This window comes from Buteo buteo, chromosome 12 (genome assembly GCF_964188355.1).
Source record: "Buteo buteo chromosome 12, bButBut1.hap1.1, whole genome shotgun sequence".
Classification (NCBI taxonomy): domain Eukaryota; kingdom Metazoa; phylum Chordata; class Aves; order Accipitriformes; family Accipitridae; genus Buteo; species Buteo buteo.
The window spans coordinates 5655316-5668113 of NC_134182.1; the positions used below are offsets into that span (position 1 = coordinate 5655316).

Consider the following 12798-nt stretch of genomic DNA (forward strand, 5'->3'; position numbering starts at 1 on the left):
ACACAGGATGGATGGAAGGGTGCCACTGCAAATCACATCACGAAAAACATTTTGTAAAGCCTGCTGCTGCTATAGCCAAAAAATTCCCTTTTCCTGTGTTACTATCAACATCTTAAATTCTTCATTCCATATACTTCCAAGTCCTGTCAGTGGATGGATGGTAGCTTGTCTCATTTCCTGTTTTCACTTGCTGTTTCTCAGGTGCTAGCACAACTAGAAAGTCTGAATCATTTTGAAGGTCACCCCCTTCCAAAAAGATTTTCATTGATTTTTTCCCCCCCATTGTAGTCAACTCTTTATTTTTTTCAGCCTGTTTTTCCACATGAATATTGCTTATTTGGCAACCCTGGCTTTCAGTCTGGTTGCAAGTCCCCCTGCAATAGCTTTTGAACCTTTTTGACGAATTTCACTCAAATTTGATTGAAGGGCAGTAGTCTCAGAAACAATCATGTTCCTACAAGATCTGTTAATTCAAACAGCACGCCAGAGGAGCAAGAATTAAATTCATGCCCCCACTGAGCAAACATTATTGTTTCTCTTGGCAGCTGGTACTCACTGGCCAACCTGCACCTACTGCGTCTTGCTTTGTGGGACTGTTGGCCGTGGTGTGGGGAGGAGATGAAATTTTGTGCAGAGGGGACGGAGGTGGGCTGAGGGATACAGGGAGCAAGTTTGTTGGAAATCAGGCCTTGCTGCTTCCAGCTCTCCCCACAGGAATTGTTTTGTGGCTAAATTAAATCTATATTGTTTTATTTCAAACATGTCGAAAGCTTGACTTCAGCTTCAAATGGCATTATTTTTATGGAGGTAAAGCCAGTACCTTAATATTTTTTTAACAAAGCCTTCTGAAATGCACATACATTTCCAGTCAGCCGGATTCTTCCTTTTTGCTGAATACTGAACATTCTTTTCTTCCCCTCACTGTTGTCTTTGGCTGTAGAAATTGTACTTTCCACTTTCATAAAAACTGTAGGGGCATTATGAATGCCTGTATTTTTCTTGAGCAGACTTTTTGCTTTCTAACAAAACGGTTACACTAACTCACCTCACTCAAGTTCAGCGTTAAGTATATGACTGTAAAGCACAAGGTGCTTATCTACTTTGCCTGTGTAGTTGCAACTGAAAATTAAATTCTCCTTTGTATGTTCTAATAGAGTGCCACGGTGAATGGTTGAAAAGATGTCGTGTTCTTCTTCAGTGGATAGACTTTGTGATGTGATAGACCTCAAAAAATTGCTCTGAGGTCCTTAAGGAAAACAGGAACACAATTACTCATTATTATCTGTCATAGCAAATTGTTTTATCCAGAATTATAAGTAAAATATCTTAACTGGAAGTTTCTATAGCCAGGTGTCGGCATTGTAAGAAGGAGACCTGTATAGTGTTTCACATTTTCTAATCTAATTATGAACTTTGATTACTGTCTACTGACAGCACTGTCAGCAAGAAGAAAGTGTCATTATTCCTATTACACTGATAGGGAGAGTGAAGGGATTTGTCCGGGGTCACCCTGGAAGTGGAAGAGAGTAGGCTGCAGTAAGATACTGGCCTGCATTTTGTTGCTCGGAGATACACGCTAGAGTGCCAAACTTCCTCACTTAGCTACAAAGTTTTCTTCAAGATTTTATTAACCCATTTTAGAACAGATTTCTTCCATACAGAGAGCTTCAACCTGAGAGACAATTAGCCATATGCATTTTTGCCCGTTATCAGTTTATCAAACTAATGAAAAGAGCTGCGACTACCCTGCACTAGAAATACCAAAAGCCATGCATAGATATGACTGCAGTTTCACCTCTCTCACCTCCCTACAAGACAGCAGTGTAATAATTTTGGGACAGCTTTCTATTTAGCATTCCAAGGTTGTACCAGGAGGCCTACTGCAGATAGATACCATCACTGCAGATGCCCTATTTCTGTTCAAACTTTTGAGACTGCCCAGAAGCCTGGCCACGAGTGAGTGGCTGGCAGCCCAAGACACATGTTCCCTTTGGGGCCATGCTGTCTATGTCATTTCTTTCATCCTAAGGTCTTGCACTTAGCTACTTGAAATTCTGCAGTTTGCCTTCCTCTTGTCCCTATTTTCAGGAGGCACCAGTGAGGATTCATTTCACCTAGCTTTAACTATCTGAGCAGTAAAAGTGCTACCAAAAAGTTGGCCATTTCATCTTCCCATGTGCTGAGCTGTCTTAAACATCCATTTTAGGATGGAATGGGTCACTTTTTGGAGCTGCCTCCAAGCAGAGGGGGGAACCTTGATGACTAAGTCTGACTAAATGCCTGTTTTATAGTTAGCACAAGTCAGGTGAGCTGAATCACCCAACAAGCAGCGTCCTGACACAAGAGACAGTGCAATCTAACAGGGAGTTGTCTTCATCCCTTCAGCTAAGTCATTTTGAAGGATTTGGGATGCTATAAGTACCTTCACTTCAGATCTTGTCCAGACTAGTTTTGAGATTGCGCAAGGTCTTTGGGAAGCCCATTCCAGTGCTTGACCATCCCCATTTTGAAGAATTCCTTCTTAATATCTAATTGGGATTTCTCTTGCTGCAATGTGGAACCAATGCCCCTCATCTGTTTGCTGTGCACCTCTGAAAAGAGTCTGGCTCCACTTTCTCAATAACCTTCCACCAGTGGAAGACAACAGCCAAGTCCCCTCTTAGCCCCTGGTTCTCCAGGCTCGATGTACAAACGAGATCCCTCAAAAGGGGATGACAATGGTATTTCCAACTTTTTAATGACTTTTAGGATGAGATTCCCAGAAGGCTCATTCTCTAATTTTTTTATTTCAAGTATTGACCAAACTGATGAATGATTCTCAGCTCCGCAAAGGTACTTATTAAGACAATGAATTCACGCTGAATGATGGTTGGCACTTCAGAAGAGCCGATGTTGTCCTCAAAACTAACTGCAGTAGAAAAGAGGGATCCCACTGGGGAGTGCTTATGGGGCAATATATCCCTAAATGGGTATGGGATCAGGTTTTACCCTGGTTATTTGTACTTCGCAGGAGTTTTGCAGAGGGGCACGTTCGCCTGTGCACGTGAGATTGTTGTGGGGTCAGAAAGAGAGCCCAGGTCGCTTTGGTCCTGATCCAACAGCTCTAGCCAGCTGGGCATGGGCTCACTTTGGTTTTAAACAAGCATAAAACTTCACTTAAAACCTCCTGGAGTTTTCCTTCTCGGATTGGGGGTTTCACCAGATTTGTTTACCTTATAAAAACATACATGTGGAAAGAGTATAAAAAGGTTAACTGTGTCAACAGTGAGCGGCAGTAAAGCATGGTGCAATAAAAGCTGAAAATATTGCCAATTTCAGAGAAAGTTAAGAGAAACCATCTCCTCACAGCAGTGGAAGTCATGCCACAATGGTTTTTTGCTTCTCTCACACTTGACAGGCTATTTTATAACAAAATCCATGGCTAACAGCAGTAGGGTTTCCCCCTCCGTACAGCACCGTTGGGATGATGAATCATTGTCCCTTTTTAGCTAATAACTAAGTTAAGGTGGGTGCTTTTTCCTCCAGAGCGCCGGAGGCCATCCTCTCCCACCAGCTGCCCCACGGCATGGGCCTGCCAACCGCAGGCGTGTGAGGGTGTAAGGAGCGTGGGTGAGGGCGTAAGGAGTGGGTGAGGGTGTAAGGAGCGTGGGTGTGGGTGTAAGGAGTGGGTGAGGGTGTAAGGAGCGTGGGATTCGGTGTAAGGAGTGGGTGCGGGGTGGCTGCTGCCCCTTTAAGGGCGGCCGGGGCCAGGAGCGCTGCCATGGCAACGGCTTGACAGCCGTGACCGGAAGTGATTGGCGGGGGTCAGAGGTCGCCGGTGGCAGCGGGAACATGGCGGCGGCTGCGGCGGCGGCGGTCCTGGCGGTGCGGAGCGCTGGAGGCGGCGCGGCCGCGCTCCCCGGGGCGGCGGCTCCTTGAGCGGGGCGGGGAACCTCCTCCCGCCGCGGCGCTGCCCCGTCTCAGGTGAGGGCGGGCACGGGTGCTCCCCTGGCGGGCGGCGGGCCGGGCCGGGCCGCTGGCGCTGCGGGGCTGATCAGCGGCTCCGGGTCTCCGCCGCCGGCCCGGCCTTGCCGGTTTTTCCTCGCCGAGGTGCGGCCTGCCGGGCTCTCTCACCTGCCTCCCGTTTCTCCCCAGGCATGGTCGCCGCGCTGTAGGAGGGCTGGGAGCCGCGGCGATGCCCGAGGAGGAGCCGCTGGAGGAAAGCGCTTGAGCTTGTCCGAGGAGACGTTCGGAGTGTGTGAAACGTGTACGTCACCCGAAACCTTGGTTTCGGTACTGCTGCTTTTATTACACCTCGAGGAATAAAGGGAGGCTTGTTGTTATAACCTCATCCTTAGTATCTTTCCTTTTGGGAAAAGTAGAGTCTCTTGTTCTGGCTTGCGTGTACACAGAAGTCAGTTTCTGCAGACTGCAGTTGGGTGGTTTTCCCTGTTTACTGTGTCTTTTGTGACTTCTCCCGTTGGTACTGGCGTGCACGCTGCTGTCTCGGCTAGAATTGCCCTCTGGCAGAGCTAAACTTTGACCAGAATGTTCTCTTGTGTAAGAAGTGCAGGGTGAGGATTGGAACAAGGCATGTAATTTTCACAACCAGGCTGTTCAGAACATAACTGTGGCTGTAAAAAGCCACGTACTAAAAATAAGTACTAGAATTAAACTATGTGTGCAGCTTCACATTAGTGCTTATGTGTATTCATTGTGATACAGTACGTGGCTGTCACTAGACTTTTGTTTAATCTCCACTTATGCTAGTGGACGGAGTGGACTATGCTCGCATAATGGGTAGTGTATTTTGCTTATTGATTGCTAAGTATTGCCATATCTCATTTACTTCGTAGTAGCTGTCTCTCGTTTTGAAGACACCGCCTCCTCTCTGCTTTCGGACCCTTGGACTTTTTGGCAGTAGTTACCACAGCAATATTTAAATGTTTTTCAAGCACAAACTTACTCCACTGTAACACAGAGACGTTAACAGATGGTTTGTTTTTTTTTTTTTTTTTCTTTTCCCCTTCTTACTTTACAAATGGGGAAACTAGGATAAAAAAAGGAGGAAAGCCAAAGTATGTCTTAAATTGAACACAGAAATCTGAAACGAGTTGTTTGACTTTGTAATCAGATTTTATAGTATTATCTAATACTCTGAAGGCAAAGCTTCAGTGGCAGCTGTACTATCTGGCTCCTCAGCAAATCAAGGTACGGTTTAACAGTGTGAATACATAGTTTGGTCAGTGTGTGAACTGCAGCCGAAGAATGTGGTCTCACTTCTTTGCCGTCACTGGCCATGGGTTACTACTACTCTCTTTGTAGTGGATTTAGTGGTTGGATGGTTGCAGGGACAGTTTATCTAACAGTTTTATGGGGATGGCTTTCTGTCAGATGGAGACTGTTCTAGTGAGTGTTTGCTCCGATATGAATGAAAGCTGTTTCTCTTTCTGCACTAATGTAAACCAGCTGTGGGTTAAGTATAATGTGAAACTACCTCAAGAAACCAAGTCTCAAATTGGACATTCAGAAGATCAGGACTACACTTACAACTTCTGAAAAGTTTGGATTAAAAATGTCTGCCGTCTGTAGGGAGTATGTGGTAAAGAGTGAAGGGTGTAGAAGTCTGTGAAGGAACTTTCCCATCTTACCAGAGTATTTTCTCCATTCACTTCTTGCCAAAGAGCTTCTGTGCTGAAAATGGGAAGTCTCCTACAAAGCCTTATTTAGACGTCAGGGGCTGGCCCACCATGTGTACTCAGTGAGGCAGGAATCTTGAAGGAAAAATAATATTGTGTCCTACTGTAAAAGCTAAACTGAAGTTGCACAGGGAAACCTTGATTCTGGTATGTTCCAGCTCCTCAGTCTTGATGAGTTTTGCTTTCATGGAGTTCCCTACCCTCCTCCCAAAAGCAATCTGAAAAGAAAACTGGAAGTGTAATGCGGTGTCATCTTCACATCCACCTGGGATTTTAGCAGTGTTGGGGTTACTTGATCCAGCAAGTCCTTTCTCCGGTTGGTCAGGTGGCAGGCTGTCATATGTTTCATCTGTTCCTGCAGTCTCTACTACTTCAGCAGCTATTTTTGATAATGCCAGGCTAGATTCTTAATTACCTGGACTGTCTCAGGTGCAAATCCTCTTGTCCTTCTGTTGGCTTCCTATTTGATTCTGTCCAAGACTTCTCCCTGTAGAGTTTCTATCTCTTAATTTTTTGTTTGGACAGCCTCATTTATGTCCATTTTGGGAGACACGCACCCTTTGTCACTTTCAATGGTTAGAAATAGATGAGCCTGCAAAACACTTTTTGTAAATCAGATTGACACAAAAGTATTTTTCTAAGGAAACTCTAGTCCAAAATCTATCCATCTCATGGAGACAGCACAAAATGCAGTTAAGACTGATCCTCTTCTAAAACAGTCTGTCCCCAAAGTTTAGAAAGATCAAACATACCCAGGACATTACATTCCATTGTCCTAGAGGGTCTAGAACCAAGGTTGTGGTGCTGAGAACACACAGACAAGATTCCTCATGTTCTGTATGTGGTATTGAGTCTGTAATCTGGTTTAATTTTTTATTAGCTATGGACTCAGGAGAGTTGGCTTGTTTGCGTTGCGTGTGTGGTGTTTGGTCAGCACTTAGACCTAAGAGAGGGGAAAATGGAACCTTTAGAGAGTTGACTTTTTGAAACAGGTCCCCTCTGAGTGTGGACAAAGGCTCACAGTTTGGTTTTACATGAAGTTTTGTTGACCTGGCCAAAAAGTAAATTGCTTCTGAAAGACAATTCTGTGTTATAAAGTCCATTGTTACTGCTGCAGGGCACAGTGAGATGCAAGAAAGCAATGTTAGCAGGCTTCTTGAAATGAAGACAAAATGTCTCTTCTTTTTCCTAGTCTCTTTCTCTCAGCTGAACTAGTTTGCTTGTGAACTTGTTTTGCTATAATAAACTTAATTTACTTAATTTGATTTGTTTGTATTAGGGTTTCTTACACGCTTCGAGGTTCAAAACTGGGGGAGTCTTTACTTGTCAATACAAAATTAATTGCTCCACTAGGTTCACACGCTATCCTTTCATGAGTTTGAGAAAATAAATTTGCCTTTAATTTGACAGGAGGCTTAGGTTTTGGGGCTTTTTTGTTTTGTTTTGTTTTTTGGGTTTGGTTTTTTTTTTTTGTGTTGCCCCACCTCTTCAGCCCCCTGGGGACTCCTTGAAACAAAACTGTTTTTTCATCTTCCTGCTTTTAAACATGCCTTTCCAAGACTTTGCATCTGTGATATTAAAACTCCCATGACTCTTGGGTTTTTTTGGGGCATCGTTTGGTATAGTAGCTGCTATTTATATTATTTAAGGTATCAAGGCAGCAGGTATTCCTTTCATTCCAGTGGTTCTGAAAGGTATTGTTTAATCTTCTGCTTCCTCATTGAGCTTATGGTGGTTTTATTGTTTTTAAGGCATGCAGCGTATCTTACAGTTGGAAGAAATCTATATCTATTTGCTCTTCTCTTTTGATGGTGGCTTCAGAGGTGCCATGAAGGCTAAATGAATTAACTGCCTGATGAGTCTATATGAAGCAGTTGTGTGGATCACCACACATTGCTTGTAGAGAGAGAATTAATTTTTCTTGAAAATGCTCTAGTCTTTTATAAAATTAGTGTTTGAATCATGGAAGTGTTCCTGTAAACTACTGTGTCCCCAGACTTGCTCACAGTTCCTGGGTGCTTTAATAGATGAATGAAAGATTGTTTTGTACTCCTTCACTGAATAAGTGGAGCTGGTTGTAGTCAAAAGAGTCAGAAGATAACCAAACACCAAAGCTTTTACAGGAGAACAAGAAATAAAACACAGCCAAGCCATTCATTTCTCTTGCTACATCAAAGACCAACAATAGCAGGCAGTGCAGGTGCTGACAAGTACACACAATCGTGATTTTTAAACAGGAATGGAGTTACTTGATTTCCTTAGTTGCATCAAACTGGTAATGGTTGTCGCAGATCAAGATTTAACTTACTGTTCAAAGTCACTGGAATTTACTGTGGTTATACATGAAATGAACATCCAGATCTGGGGTTAGTGTGTGATTATATTTTTTTTTTCCTTTTAACTTTTGCATGGTCAGTATGATAATGACTCCACCCAAATATAGCTGTTAATTGAGAAGTAACAGAAAATATGCTGTGTGACTCTTCAAATCTATTAGGAAGACCCTCTCTGGTATTTGAAGGTAAAAATGTTACTGTCTTGCTACATGTGGGAGCTTGTGTGAAATGCCTTGTATGGCCACTGATGCAGTTTTAACAGTGATAAAAGTGCTGAGAAACCTCTGTTCAGCTTGATCAGCTCCTAGAGAGTCAGAAGCAGTAGATAAAAGATTCAAAACTTTTTTTTTCTCAAAGAAAATTCTTTATGTCTAAGTAATTAATTCCACATCACTTGGTAATTTTGCTCGTAAGTTTCATTATAGTTACTCTTATCTAGTGTTGGTATTGATTTTTAACATCGATTTCCCCAATCTCTACGCAAGCAGTGATCTACAGCCTGCATTTGTTCAGCTTGAGTATTAGCATTATGTGTTTGAATTCAGAAGATAATTGCATATCTTGCAAATTACCCAATGGCTGTTTCATCTTGAAACATTTAGAAATCCATTTTAGTTTCTCGTAATTGTAATGTTTTAGTCAGACAGCAATCTAAACTTAGGACAGCACTTTGGCAGTGATATGCTTGTTTTTCTAAAATGAGCACAGTTTCTGTGGTTAAATTTTCCTTTCATTTAAATATAGATTTTAATCAGTGTAGGCCAAACTTTTCCAACCATGTTTAAAATTAGCTCAAGCCATATTTTAAAAAGTATGTTCTCCTAATGTGATTTAACTTATGTAGAAAAATGTATGCAGAAATGAACCTTTTAGAGCTGATTAATGCTTTTGAAGTGTTTTTACAATTTATTTGCAAAAAAAACTTTTATAGACTGGCTCAAATATGACTTGATACTAGTAGTCTCTTTGTAATAAATACCACTGAAAGCACTTCATGCTGTGCTTCTGAAATTTGAAAGGTAGCTGTTCAGAAAGAAACTGTAAATTCCACTCGTCAAGCAGCTCAGTTACAACATCAAAACAAAGTAAAATGCTTGCTGTTCTTCCAGACTTCCATGCAAGCATTGTTCTGGAGATTACTGAAATTTTCATTGGTCATCTTGTACTTCTTTAGGCAGGGCATAGTTACCATTTTCAGTTGGTAAGTTGAATTTGTAAATAAATGTATAGCAAGTGTTAAGCTTTGAGTAGAGGATATTCAACATTATGTTCTGAAATAGAAGTGGGAATGAGTCTGAACTGAATCTATCAGGTGGCTATTACGGCTCCCTGAATTACTGCTAAACATTTGGTAGTTTCAGTGTCTACAAAAGTATTAAAAAAACCCCACAAGCAAAAAGACCCCCAAAACTGTTACCAATCTTATATCCCTGTTTTTACCCAAATGCAGGAAAAGGTCTTTGTTACACCCAGAAAGTTTTCCAGTTGGCAGAGTGTTCAGAGATCAAGGGAGGCAATCTGTCAGCAGACTTCTCTTCAGATGGACCATTTCTACTGATCACAGGTAGGGTGAGATGCTTGCACAGAGAAATGTGAGGACAAATGTCCCAAGAGGCAGGTGAGTTCTGTGGATTTCCGTTATATGGAATGCAGTGTGTTTTTATCTGAGATGTGCTGGTTAGCTTTGACAGACTGTTTCTTTAGTGAAAACAATGGGGAAGAGAAATAATGCCCTGGTTTGGACATGGAACTGTGAGAAATCTGACATAATTTTCCAGATGCTTTGTTTTATTATTCAGATGCTAGAAGGACTAGATCCTACTAGATTTTTGTACTTAATCTTTCTGTAATCATGCATCTGTTCAGCTGATCAGTTCCATTTACTATCAAGACGATGTTTGTTATTGTGATTTTAGTGATCTGTTAGAAGGTAAAGAATGTTGGTTTTGAAAAAGCTGATAATGCTATAGCAATAGTAAGCGATAGCAAATTTATCAGTGACTGGTAAAGCTTACCTTTTTCCCAATTGCTGCAGCTTTGCTATTACTTTTAAGAAACTTAAATGGAGCAAACACCTTTTGATTTCACTCAACAATATTTCTTACAAACAGGACTAACTCTTACTCAGGATTTGTGTGGTACAGTGGGAATTTCTCAAGCATTCAGCTTACTGAATAGCAGTTACACATTTTGTGCTCATTGAAAAACAACTTGACTCTTCTGATAAGATAAAGCCAGGAGACAGTGGTGACCACACGCTGATCTGTGGAAGTTAACTTTTCGAAGTGAACCAAACTGCAAACTGGCTTCGAGCTTTCAGGCTGTGGTCAGAACTTGGAGCTTGTTCCTGTTCTGCTCTGTAAATTTTTTAAATTGTGTATCAGCTAGAGTTTGGGGCCATGTGCTCAAGGGAATTCATCGCTAGGTCCTTTAATGAAGCCAAAAAAAACTACAAAAGATTTCTCAAAGAGGAAAAACAAGTAGAAGAAATACTTACCTGTTAAGTCACTGTTGGGAGTCAGTCTTTTTTTTTTTTTTTTTTAACTCTCCACTCATGGAAAACATCTTTCTCTTGAGTACAATGTTTCAGAAAGTGTTAGGTAATATGCTCATGCCAAGGTTATTGAGCCAATCTGTAGAGCCTGGTAAGGTAAGGCTAATAATTTCCTTTCAGCCTCCTGCATAGACAGTAGCTTTCTTCTGGTCTTCCCTCTTCAGTGTGAAACCACCACTAAATCTGTCAACTTAACTAGTGAATTCCCTTAAAAAGAAAACAGGTTTAGCGGTTTCGTTCAAGGTCTCTTGGCCAAGTCAGTAGATTTGTCCCTAGGACAAGTAAAAATGATGCACTGCCAGTGAACTAATTATGTGTAATTCATCATCAGATAGTGGAAACAGTTAATATTCTGGGAATTGGCATGCATTTCACATTTGGAAAGGGGGTGTTTGGTTTAATCTCTCTTAAATAATTGCAGACCCTCTAGAACAATGGAATGTAATGTTCTGGGTATGTTTGATCTTTCTAAACTTTGGGGATAGACTGTTTTAGAAGAGGATCAGTCTTACTGCATTTTGTGCTGTCTCCATGAGATGGATAGATTTTGCACTAGAGTTTCCTTAGAAGAATACTTTTGTGTCAATCTGATTTACAGAAAGTGTTTTGCAGGCTCATCTATTTCTAACCATTGAAAGTGACAAAGGGTGTGTGTCTCCCAAAATCATGGCTTTGCTCAGGGAAGTGTGTTCTTTTATTAGGAACATCGGTTTTAAATTTTCACTTGAATACCAAGTTTTAAATAAAATCCAAACAGTTAACCACTATTTCCAGTGCTTGCATGGGTCTACTATTCGTTACAAAATGGATACTTAATTATTTTGTCATAAATGATTGTATCTTTAGATCCCAATTTCCAAAATTTACTTAGAATAGTCTATTTTTGTTTAAAAAAAAAAAAATTCTATGAAGAAAGTTTTTAACTTATGTTGTAATAAAGGTAAGCATTGTACTTATTGTATCTCAGTCCTGCCCTAAAGAAAGAATCTTGGTCTCTCCTAACTATTGAGAAGCATTTAGTTTTGTACCTCTGTTGGATACAGGGTTAGATGCTGAACAGTGTCAGCTCCACTAAGCAATAAAAAAATCCCACCTTAAGACAATGCTTTAACTGAATAACATCTCATTTAGATTTTGACAGCAAGTAAGAGCTGTGTGTTTATCTTGTCTGCCACCTTAACATTTTTTTGAATGACAAATGCCTGCGAAGATGTCAAGGGTTAAACAGCTGTGGTTTTTTGTGTGTTCTCATTACAGTAGGTCACTGAAGGACCTTGAGAGATGACTGATCTGTAGAATTGAGGCAAAGGCTCTGTAGTTATGGTAGAATGGAAATGAAATATAGGCAGAAGCAAATATGACTTGAGTGGTCGCAACAGGGATATTGCTAGAATGATTGTTGGTAACGCAGGAATATGGATTATCTTCTGTCTAAAGGGAAAATAGCTGAAATTATGGGGTTTTTGTTAAAGTAAGTGCAGTAGGCTAGTCTATTGAAGAACAATATGATGTGACATGCAGCACCCTTGTGCAGTAGAATATCTTTGAAAATATACTAATAGCAGTTATCTTTAAAGAAAATATCTTATGAAAAGTTTAGAGGATTTAGTAAGCTTTGATTGTTTGTCACATGTTAGTAAGATTTTCTTATTGTCTGCCTTTTCTCTGTGCCTTTGCGGATTCGCAGACCATCACCCTTCTGCCACAGCACTATGCCCCTGAAGTAGCTGTAGCAAATACTCACTTCCCTTTTTTTTTAAGGGAAGCTTTACGTTATTCCCATGTTGCATGTGGCCCTCAGATTCTTGTTCATTTTACATGTAGACAGTGGCAAACAGAGGTGGTGAATATGTCTGTTTTTTCTTTTTTAACTTTATGTAAGGCATCCATAAAAATCTGTTAAGCAAACTAGCATTGCAGATATTGTCCATAGCTTTGTTGTCATGAGTGCTGGGCATGCAGACTTAAGCTTGCTTTCAGAACAAAAGGTATCACTGTTGTGAGCAGAATGCTAAAATGAGTTTGCATATTAGAAAGAAAGATTACATTTCTTGTCTCCATCATCTCTCACTGTCAGTCTCTTGTTCATCAGTCTCTTGTTCTTAGCTAGGTGACTGTTTTCTCCTTAATATCTCTCCCCACAATGAACCTTACTAAGTGCTGTCAGATTTCCACCAGGCATGTACTGAGGAGCTAGAACATAAAAGTGAAGTGCATGTTGGAATAAGTT

General features: G+C 41.0%; 1 protein-coding gene across 5 annotated transcripts in view; it reads left to right on the forward strand.

Annotated features, from left to right (window-relative positions):
• Window positions 1-3811: 3811 nt before the first annotated feature.
• The window catches only part of LCLAT1 (lysocardiolipin acyltransferase 1), a 120308-nt gene continuing 111321 nt past the window's right edge, over window positions 3812-12798 (forward strand). For 2 of the 5 annotated variants that reach the window (XM_075042484.1, XM_075042490.1), the window contains exons 1-2: window positions 3812-3963; window positions 4135-4246. The gene's annotated coding sequence lies outside the window, so the exon portion shown is untranslated. Of the gene's footprint in view, window positions 3964-4134; window positions 4273-8094; window positions 8200-9464; window positions 9579-12798 lie in introns of all 5 variants that reach the window. The other 3 variants (XM_075042487.1, XM_075042485.1, XM_075042486.1) reach the window with 3 other exon arrangements.